This window comes from Miscanthus floridulus, chromosome 3 (assembly GCF_019320115.1).
Source record: "Miscanthus floridulus cultivar M001 chromosome 3, ASM1932011v1, whole genome shotgun sequence".
Classification (NCBI taxonomy): domain Eukaryota; kingdom Viridiplantae; phylum Streptophyta; class Magnoliopsida; order Poales; family Poaceae; genus Miscanthus; species Miscanthus floridulus.
In genome coordinates this window covers 2324279-2335244 of record NC_089582.1, presented here as the reverse complement: position 1 = coordinate 2335244, position 10966 = coordinate 2324279, and the positions used below count along the sequence as shown (strand labels likewise).

General features: G+C 40.5%; 1 long non-coding RNA gene across 2 annotated transcripts in view; it reads right to left on the bottom strand.

The window, feature by feature from the left end:
• LOC136544769 (uncharacterized) overlaps positions 1-9528 on the bottom strand; it is a 20438-nt gene extending 10910 nt beyond the window's left edge. For both annotated transcript variants that reach the window (XR_010780829.1, XR_010780830.1), the window contains exons 1-6: positions 9338-9528; positions 7822-8649; positions 7598-7685; positions 7376-7495; positions 7219-7293; positions 6253-6391 (exon numbers count right to left, since the gene is read on the bottom strand). This is a non-coding gene — a long non-coding RNA (uncharacterized lncRNA). The remainder of the gene's footprint in view (positions 1-6252; positions 6392-7218; positions 7294-7375; positions 7496-7597; positions 7686-7821; positions 8650-9337) is intronic.
• Between the last annotated feature and the right edge of the window lie 1438 nt (positions 9529-10966).

The following is a 10966-nucleotide window of genomic DNA, read 5'->3' as shown; positions in this document are numbered from 1 at the left end:
TACGAGTCGTCCGGCGGAAAACTGTTTCTGAGTGGGGTAAAAGAACTTGGAATCGTCGATCTCTTCCTTCAAGATTGAGATGAATCGATGTCGGTTGATGGTGTGAAAACACTTCCTGATGTCGAATTCCAAAAACCAGCGAGAGGTTCCCCACTCTTCTTTGATCCGTCTGAGGGCCGAGTGGCAGCCTCGACCCGAGCGGAAGTGCGATGTGTCTGGAAACTCGGGATCGTAAATGGATTCGGGTACCATTCTGATCGCCTCTTTCATGATCTTTTCTATGGGTAGAACTACTATGAGCGGTCTAAACTTCGACCCTTCTTTCTTTCTTCATTTAAAAAAAGGGGAGCAAAGCCTGTTTTTTGCTCCCTCAATTGATAGATCAGGGCCCCTCCTGCCGGCCCGAATGAAAGGCTCTTTCAGGAAGTAGTCCTGGGCCCGGCACCAACCAAGAGGAGGCGGGGCTCTCTCCAATCATTCCAAAGAGCCGAGATCTCATAAAGGAAAAATTAGCTAGCTCAGCAGGTTTGGACCCGGGTGAATCAGTTCAGAGAAGGAAGGGAGCCTAAACTTAAGGCTTTTCCAAGCCTTGCCGATAGGCGCCTCATGGCTCGCTTAGTTCGCTCGCGGAGTTCTTAGATCAGTAGATTTGGATAGAGTCACGCTCATAAAGGAAGAGTAGCGCGCTAGCGCGGCTCGCTTCGCTTTTCGACGCGGAGCTCGCAGCTGTCGAAGCCTGCTTCAAAACTACAGGGCGTGCGTTAGCACTACGGCTTTTCAGCCTCCCTTTGCTGGTTCCGAACTATCACTGATCCCAGAGATCAACCTTCAAACCTTTTTCTTTTAATCTCAGGAAGGCTTTCTCGGGGAGAAAGCTGGTTGGGGAACTGCTAAACGACCTAAAAGAAAGAGGAGACTGACTCTGACCTTTCAAAGCCCTATCTCATCTGGTTGATAGGCGAAGACTCCAAATCCACAGGGACAACTGACTGGTTGATCACAAGCCTAATTCCTCCAAACTCTAGCAATCTGGTACCCATCCGGGATTTTTCCAAAGTATTGAAAAGTAAAGCAAGCGTAAGTACATGTCGTACTCAACAAATATAACATGGGATTCATGAGGCTCAAAAGGCTGACACTGGTTCAACTGCGATTAGCTTTTAATTATCACAATTTTAGCAATTAAGTAGCAACAAGTTTATCACAACCCATAAACACATGATCAGGTAAACATGAATAATGAATAGCATAAACAATTAACCATTAGTGAGCATCTTCATCATCAGTATAATCTGTGTTCATCATCTATTCCATAAATGTTCCAAGGCCGCTCGTGACCGTGAGCACGGCTGATATACTAGTTTTACACTCTGCAGAGGTTATACACTTTCACTGTGAGTCGTGATTTATCCTTTCGCCCGAGGCGGCCAACCTCTTAACCCACTACCAAGGAAGGTCGGCAGGGTTCACTATGAAGCCTTTCAAAGGTTCGTCTAACAAGTTAGGGCCATTAGATTCACTCGGCAAACAGATATAGGAACCCCCCTGTCGAATGGCATAATTCCATCACGGCTATACACATAAGAGTAGAGGCTGTCCTATACCCGATTCATCAAGCCATTCTTACGCCAATAAAGGTAACCTCTAACAAGCTAGAAAAGGTCCTCATACTGAGCTAAAGCCAGAGCCATGTAGCCCTCACAGTTGTACTGTAAGTCCCGGATGATCACTTACAGATAAGTCCTTAGGGAGAGGAATCTAGAGCACCATAAAAATAGCCCAATGCTCTAGCCCTCTTGTTCCATGTTGCTAAAAAGCAGCTTTTAATGTTTATTGCATAATCCATTAGTCAAGTTACAAGATCATGGTTGTAGTTGAGCACTAGCATCATACTACCCAATGCAATAACCCAAAGGTATCAAGGAACAAGGTAACAAATAACTAGGATATCCTTATTGGCAACAAGGTAGACACATGCAGTATGAATTAAGTGATTAAAGGTGAATAGGTAACAAGGAAGATCACATGCTATACTTGCCTTAAACACCGATCCTTCGGTAAGCTTTAATCTTCAACGTTCTTCTTATTTTTCTTGATCACCATGTATATCTCACCGACTGGACGAAATCATAAAGCACCACACAAGCATCCATACAATCATACACGAAGCAAACAATAGATCTAAATTAGAACAGTACACCAACCATAGAAAATAAGTCAAAGAGTTTGAAACACGATTCTACGCATCGCTACGAACAGACGGTCGCGAGAGGCACGCTAATCGGAGCTACGGTGAAAAAGATACAACTACCGACATATCTACTCATAAAACTATTAGCTTCATGTGTTTTAATTATATAAAAACATATATAAGATATTTTTATAGATACTATAAATGAAATTAAGTCAAATTTAGATTCGAATTATAAAACTAAAGTAAAACAAATCATATTTTATTTACAAAATCCAGTTGCATAATTATTATTCAAATTAGAGGTTAAACCATGAAATTCTAGTATTAGTGACATGATAAACATTGTTACTACCACATAGATCGCGTTGCTATGAATCTAACGCAACTTGAATGAGTCCAAACGGATCTAAAACGCAAAAGATATGAAATAAACAAGATTTCCTTTATTTAAATAATAGATTAAATCTAATCATGAATTTTAAAAGTTGAAAACACATCTAACAGTAGTATGAACATGTAGGTTATGAAATTACGAACCTAACGCAAGTTGAACGGATCAAATCGGAGTTAAAACGGAGAAGTTATGGCTAAATCAAAATCAGTGGCAAATCTGTAAATAGCTGAAAACGTATTTTAGACTTAACTGAAACAAAATACGCTTTTAAATGAAGAAAACAAAATCTGAAAACATGTTTTGGACTGCGGGTTTATTTGTCAAAAACAGAGGGACTCTTTAGCAAAAAGAACAGCGAAGGGGTAAGTTCTAATCTGGACCATTGATCTAAAAAACGGACGGCTCAGGATGATTACGTATTCCTATTGTATTTCAAGGTTTATTTTTGTAAAGGAAAACGGCCACAATAAAGCATGACGTGGAAGATGAGGTCATCAAGCTAACTAGCCGATCGGCACAGCGTAACGCAGGCATGCACGGGTGACGTTAATTGCTCATATGCATGTAAGCCTCCATACCTTGCGTGATGTACGTAGGCATACACATGTGGACATGGTGGATGGCAGGTCTCTCGGCCGCAGCAGGATCAGAAGATGGCAGCACAGCTCAACAGGGATTCAGGGTTCGTCTCGATGAAGATCCCCATGTCTACGAGTTCTCCGTCCATGCAAGCGGCGCTCGCGACGATATGACTGGTGCTCGGCATCGTAGAGAGGTGATGAGGAACAGGCAACATCGATAGTGCTGTTACGAGTCACAGAAAGAAGAAAAAGGATTTCGATAGATAGATTGACCAAGAGCTGCTGCACACATGCGGTTTTATACAGATTCATATAAAACAAAGAACCTATGCACTCTATGCAAGATTCACGTAGGAACTGATGACAAAAGAATTAATATGGATCGAGTATTGGAGTACAAAAGAAAGAATCCAGATTGGTTATTTTAACAGGAGGCTAAATCACGGTTGATTGTCTGCATACTAAATATCATGAAGAAGTGCATAGAGGGAGGAAGAAAGATAATTATAGAAGAACTCACCAAAGGTGCAAGTAGACCACGTGCTGCTCAAGGCCGAAGCACGTACGCAACATGCATCTTTTGCTGGAAGGCGCAGAGGATGGTTGCATGCGTGCGGGCATACAGCATGGCTCAAGGTGAGAATAGCCGGCACGAGCGGCGATAGACGCTGCGATCTAGGGCAGGAATAGGAGTCGATCTGTTCTGTTGCGAGAAAAAGAAACAAGAAGAGGACGCGGCCACATTGGAGATCGGCAGGAACATGGTAGACGGCCTTACTTGTTGCCGAGAAGAGGATGGCCGAGCTGGGCAGGGTAGCGGTGGCGGCGACTGCGGCGGCGACGGCGACGGCGAGGGAAAAAGGAGAAAAATATAATTTACTATACGAGGGATTTCCCAAACTAGGGGCTCCCTTTACGATAGTTTTGGTGTGCTTTGCCCAAGGGGTTGGTAGATATATATAGGAAGAAAAACTCTCCACATCCACGTCAACTAGCGATATGGTACTAATTGATATTGCACCCTCCACATTTACTAATGGGCATAAATAATCATTAAAGCCCATTAGTAAATAAATGCATGGGCCTTTAGGATTTATTAGGATTATTGTACATGGGCTTTGAGCATTGGGAAAAAATAAGAGATTTATTATTTTCGGAATTAATTAATTTCATGGATAAAATAATTCTAGAAAAGTCCAGAATTAATATTTAAGCCACGAAAAATACTTCGAGACCTCCGAAAATTTGGGGAAAATTCTCAGAGACACTTTGGAACATGATGAACCCAAATAAAGTATTTGGAGCTCATAAAAAGATTATTGGGAACTTAGAACATAAAAATTAAGGTGAAGGAGGTAGGAATTAAATTTCAGAAAGAAGCTAGAAAATTCCTAGAGATAGATATTCATCTCCTAAACGTATAAAAAAACACACATTTTGCACATAGAAACACGAGGTGCGACCAGCATGAATGCAACAAACACGTTTCTACCTTATGATAAATTTTAAATTAATAAAAAAATTATTTTCCTATGTTTTCATGAGCACAAAAATTCATAAATAAATCATTTTAACTCTATTTTTAAAAGTGGCAAATTTTGGGGTGTTACAATTCTACCCCCCCTAAGATGAATCTCGTCCTCGAGATTCGGACGACATCGACTAGGAGATAGGGATACTTCGTTCTTGGTTTCTTCTTTACTTCCTCGTGCAGTTTCATCGTCCTGATAAGAATTCTGTCTTACTTTGCATACCTATGAATCTTACTCCAAGTCACTTATCAAACTGATTCCAAGATTCTGGTAGATACTCCTAACAATGCTCAGGTAATTCCAATCACTAGACCACCTTTCCTTTAATACTAATTCTCTTTTCTTAAAATATCCACCTTCCGAGGAAGCCTGACGAACCTCTTGCCAGAAGGAGATTCTACCACCAATCTTCAAAACATTAACGTTTTCGGCTAAGTTGCTTGATATGGGAATACAACTCTTAGTCCTTGGTGTCACCCGAACCTTCTTAGCATGATTCTCCGTTGCTAAGGGCGTCGGCTGCGACTTCTACTTCTCCAAGGTATAGCACTTTTCCAAGTCATAATCAATCTCGTTCCAACGAAGATATTACAAGCTCAAGACCAACTTGGTGAAGATGTCCTGTAGATTCTTGTGATCCTCCTATGTCACTTTTTCTTCTAAGAAGATATTACTACCATGCTCCATAAGGGATAACTCCAGATAACATGTTAGGTAGTTCAACTCACGCTTCCTTTATTGACTTAATAAATAAGCCACTACTTTTCTTTCTTGCATAAGGACACATCCCACACCTTGACAAGGTGCATCATTGTAGATATGAAACTCTTGTCTAGATCTGGCAAAGCTAATACATAGGTTTTACATCAACCTCTTCTTGGACTCCTTCCAACACTTAGCTGAGGTCTTTATCCAAACTAACTTGATAACTTCCCCAGTAGCTCTATCATAATCTTTATAATCTTGGATAAAATTTCCTTGGACCTTTAACCAAATCCCATTGAAACCCTAAGTTTCTCTCATATCTTTGGGTACCACCACGCTTCTACTGCGCAAACTAGAACGTAGGACACTTCATCTTGTAAATTCTTTCACTTGGCTACCCAAATAAGAATGATATCATGGCAACTAGGAACACCAGCATAGTGATGTTGACATCTTCAACATTACTAGCCTTTGAGCGTTCTAGAGAGGAACCTAGCTCTGTTTACCATGCTCGTATCTTGCATAGCAAAAGGAAAAAAAACGAGAAGTACAATTATCAAGAGAAAAGAAGAAAATATAGGCAAGCAGAGAAAACTGAGACAGAATATCATGAAGCCATGAATATGAGCACAAGCAAAAGATCCTGATTCAATCAGACATGATGGAGAAAACATGACAGTGGGAGGGCATGAATATACATTGGCATGGAGTGGGTTAAGCCCAATTCAATAAACAGGTGGCAGTAGAACTGTTCACATGAGTGCAGCATTTTTAGAATTAAACGCAATGAGCAATAACTGGCATAAGGTCTAACTAGGAACAGAGTACACAAGGATTAGAACTTACCAAGGTGGCAAGATTGTGGCTTCTCTTGGCACAGCCCTATCGAGACCAGCCAAGGAAATCTATATCTGATAGATGGATTGATGGTCAGCAAGTGAAAGATATTGCACCACAAGTGGGTGCGCTAGTGCCCAAGTGGGATCTGCACAAAAACAAAGAGAAAGAAAAGAGGATAAATAACAATGATGAAAATATTAGCTCTAACCAGAGGAAGCATAATCAATAATATTTAGAGTAAAGTGGATTTTAAAAAATAGGATGGAGATCTGTCACTTGAGAAAACATCAGTTCATACCAAAAGCTGGTGAAACATTGAAAAACACAGCCTTTTCAATGTTTCCAAATACATGCCCCAAAGATGATTAGCAAGTTCAGACCCCTCCTGACCTCCTCATTGGCATGGTGATCATACCATTGATCTTGATCCACCAATTACTAAACACTACTAACATTACTATCATACCATGTCCTCCTGTTTTGGGGATTTAAATCTAAAAGATGGTTAGCCTGTTCGGGAGGCCGTAAACGATCGTGGATTATTTACTGCTGGCTGGTTTGGTATGAGAGAAAAACAATGTTCCTGGCTGGAAATTTACGATCGTTTACGAGCAAGCGAACAGGCTGGGTATTCCCACTTCCCAGCAGTACAACTATGCATAAGTACAAAATTTTTCAACTATTATCTTTAGATAGGATACAATCCAATTTTCTCACTACGACGTATATTCAATGAAAGAATACTGTTAATTTGGGCAAGCAAAATTTAAAATACATGTATGTTAAATTGTTCTCTAATTCTGTGTCAAGGCATCAGATCATATACATATAAATATAAATTTTAAAAAAAAGAGCCATAATCAAGATTAGATTAGCTGTAAATGAATGTCTGTAATTTTGTCGGGTCATTTTGAAAATACTAATTCAATATTGCAATACATTAACATTATAGTAAGGCATTCCCCTTTGCACCTCTGTTTTGTGGAGCCGGTGCAGAAGGTCTACCCAGTGAGGAGGGTAACTTCTTGTCGTGAAGGAACCTCATACCTAAATGGAACAACATCCTAGAGAGCAAAGCAGCTGCTAAACATAAAAAAGGCCACTAAAGAAATTCTAATCATGTACTGACCATTGTCATATGCTCTCAAAAACAACCCTTCTTGGGTTGTCAGGCATCTTATCAACCAACTCCAACCAGAAACAGAGGAATCATTATTTAAGCGTACAAACAGTACTCATATCATGGAACCTAATAGTGAAACCAATGTGATAAACCTTTACTGCTTGATATGGAATAATAGAACATCAAAACAAGATGCACACGAAAGGGATTAAGGCGGGTATAGGGTACCTGACGGACCGGAGGACTCCATCCGAGTAAGGCAAGCTTGGCATTCCATGTGTGTGCAACCAAGAAGTGGCAATCCCACAACCGGGCACTGCGCGTCCAAAAACAGAGCACAAAAAGTGAAAATAGAGGGTAGGTTAAAATCTGTCCTGAGTAGCATTAGGGTACCACAAATTGTACAAATAAGGAAAAAAGGAAAAATCACAGGGCACATATAGATTACACACTAATGTTTCAGAAACTTGTTGTGCCAAACAACAACCAGTCCACCACTGAAGGCCCTAACACCACAGCCCTACACAGAAATGGCTTCTAGAAATTCAGCATTGCATAAAGAAAAAGAAATGAGCTGTAGTCCAAACCCTGAAGCAAGAAAGAACAAAATAAATCGAAATTAGAGAGATTAGAAATGAAAAGCAGCGCTGAAATATTAAAGGCTAACTATTATATTTGCATGACAAAGGTAAGTTCAGATTTATTTATAACATTTCCTATTCTTGCAGTGCTGCACACAATTTTTAGAAGCCTGACAAAGCAATGATTCCATTTTCACATCAGATACAAGGACCAAAATTACAGAATTAGCATTTAGGCCTTCTGCAAGGCATGAACCTTCGAAATAACATTTAGACCTGCTAAACTTGAACTCTAAAGACTCAATTATCAGCTTACAAATAGAATTCTTAGCAACATATGACCAAATAAACAGAACATGGTAAAGGTCTAAAGGATGATTCTTCTAAATGTCAACAAAGAATTCCAGCAATCATGAAATGAACTTGATGAAAACTATTTCATAAGCAACTGCATCATCTTAACCCATTCTACCAAGAAATGTGACCTAGTGTATAGGCTACATAAACCCTGACAAATTCACAAGTTCCTCTGCTCCTGCTAATTGATTGAGCTCCTGAATGTTATAATGTCATGTTACCATAGGAACAACATTGAAAGGTGACAGTGAAATGTTTCAATTTAAATAAATGTGGTTTCAAATGACCTTTCCCTTAGTTATCTGGTATCCATTGTTATTCAATCTGGTAACTGAAGTTGAGCTGCATGAAAACCATTGCATGGTTCAGTTGGCTATGGGGTTTTACCAGAAAATGGATCAATACTGAAATGAAAGAAGTGTGTGCTCTAAATAAAGAGCAAGAAAACCAGGCATATTATAAATGCAAAAATCATTTAGATTTAGGCAGTGCCGCAAGCAAGAACCCTGAATTCAATTTACGTGGACAGGGTCTAACCCCACCATATAGTCTAATCGTAAATAATGTCCTGTGAACACAAATAACTAGTTATTATACTACTAAATTGTTGTAAAAATTCCAATACTAATCCACAACAATAGCCTCATCTGAACCATATTAAATCTGAATAACTCATCAAAATCGTTACAACATTCTATAATGAGATGAGATCATATCAATCCTGAGTAAGGTGTAAAATTCCATCATTACAAACGTACATATGGTGCATTAATTAGTAATGAAATACCCTGAAGCTGAACTTTCCATGAAATAGTCGGCCTCAGGAATGGAGATTAGGAGCTAAAATTTGTATTAAATAACCATTGTTGGTAATTAACAAGATCACTAAAGCATCAATCAATATACGCAATGAATGAACAAGTGAGCAGCGGGAGAAAATTCAAGCCTTCAATATTGGTAAATATGTATGCTTTGTTATAATTCTGTAGTTGAACAAATTACAAATTAAGCAAAGGGAGCACTGTTTCACCTTTGTGCAAAATCCAAGACGAGGATGTGGGCAGCACCAGCCCAGCAACAGATGGGTCATTCCAACAACGAGTATCCTGTGTACTGCAGCTGAGAGTTGCTTCAAGGCTTGAAGCATATGCACGTCACTAGCGGCAGGCTGGTGGGGGATGGATCCTTCGAATTCCATGGCCTAGTGCAATCCTACTTCAGCTAAGCTACTACTCGCCATTTCCTAAATCCCAATAAATAAGAAAAATCAGCTAAACATGGTTTATGAACACATTTACAGAATAAGGATACAATAATTTATTTTGAAACGTTAAATTTTAGGAGTATTTATTTAATTAAAAATCTACAGGCAGAAGTAGAGGAAGTCAACACCAATGTACACAAAATGAGCTAAACTAAACAAGAATAGTACTTTTTTTAACGTGAATCTTGAGGCTTGCACCACATCCACAAACTCACCTTGCTGCACTTGAAGAGGAGCTCCTGGCCGCGACCTGCGCTGACAATCGAACACTTGTAGGGAACACATCCTGCACTCGAATCATCAAATCGAATCAAGAAGGGGAAGGGTGAGGAGTAGGAGATGGTGCAAATGCCGAGATGGGGAAGGGGGTCTGGGGAAGGGGCACCTGGATCTGCCAGTAGTGTTGGAGGAGCACACGCAGGAGAGGCGGTGGCGGTGGGCTGACAGTGGCAACAGCATCGCCAGGTGAGTTGCCACTCCTTTCTCCGGGAGTTCACGGCAAGAGCTGATGATGAGTCATGACGCGCTGCAAGCACACTAACTGATATGTGCCCTATGTTCCAAATCTGCAAAAGAAAAAATACAAGCAATCAAATTAATCATTTTTTTATGCATATTAATCAACAAACTATACTACTAGATCTCGCAAAAGATCAAGGATGTGTTTAGTTCCTCCCAAATTCCCAACTTTGATACTATGCAAAAAGAAGATTCCCCGTCACATCAAACTTGCAGTACATGCATGGAGTACTAAATGTTGACGAAATCAAAAACTAATTGCACAGTTTAGTTGTACCTTGCGAGACGAACGTTTTGAACCTAATTAGTCAACGAGGGGACAATTATGACCAAATAAAAACAAAACGATATTGTAGCTACAGTGAATCTGCCGCCGCCGAATCGGGCCAACTAAACGAGGGCCAAGATTGGGACATATTTTTTTATGCACATTAATCGATGTTCACCTGATGCTGGGTGTGGTGCGGGCGGTCATGCATTGATTTGAATAAAAAAGGAATGGAAATTGATTTGAATTTGGGATTTACAAAGAAGAACACATGTTACCTAGAAACAAGCAAGCATATACGGTGGGATACTACTCGCCCTGACGGAGTCAGGGGAGAACTCGACTCCAGGGCTCGCTGTACCCTGCCAGGGAGCCAAGCATGCGGCAGAAAAGCGGTGCCCATGTGTGAGGCGAAGCTGCCACCAAGCGACATGGCGACCGCACCCAGTGCTGCGGCGGCCGACGACGTCCGTGGCCTAGCCAGAGGCGAGGATGGAGGCATAAATATTAAAATCTGTTGGATCTGGATGGAGGTAGGAAGGGATCGAGCTATGGAAGAGGAAAGGGCGCACCTTGTCAATTTGCTCGTTCCTCATCCGGCTCGAATC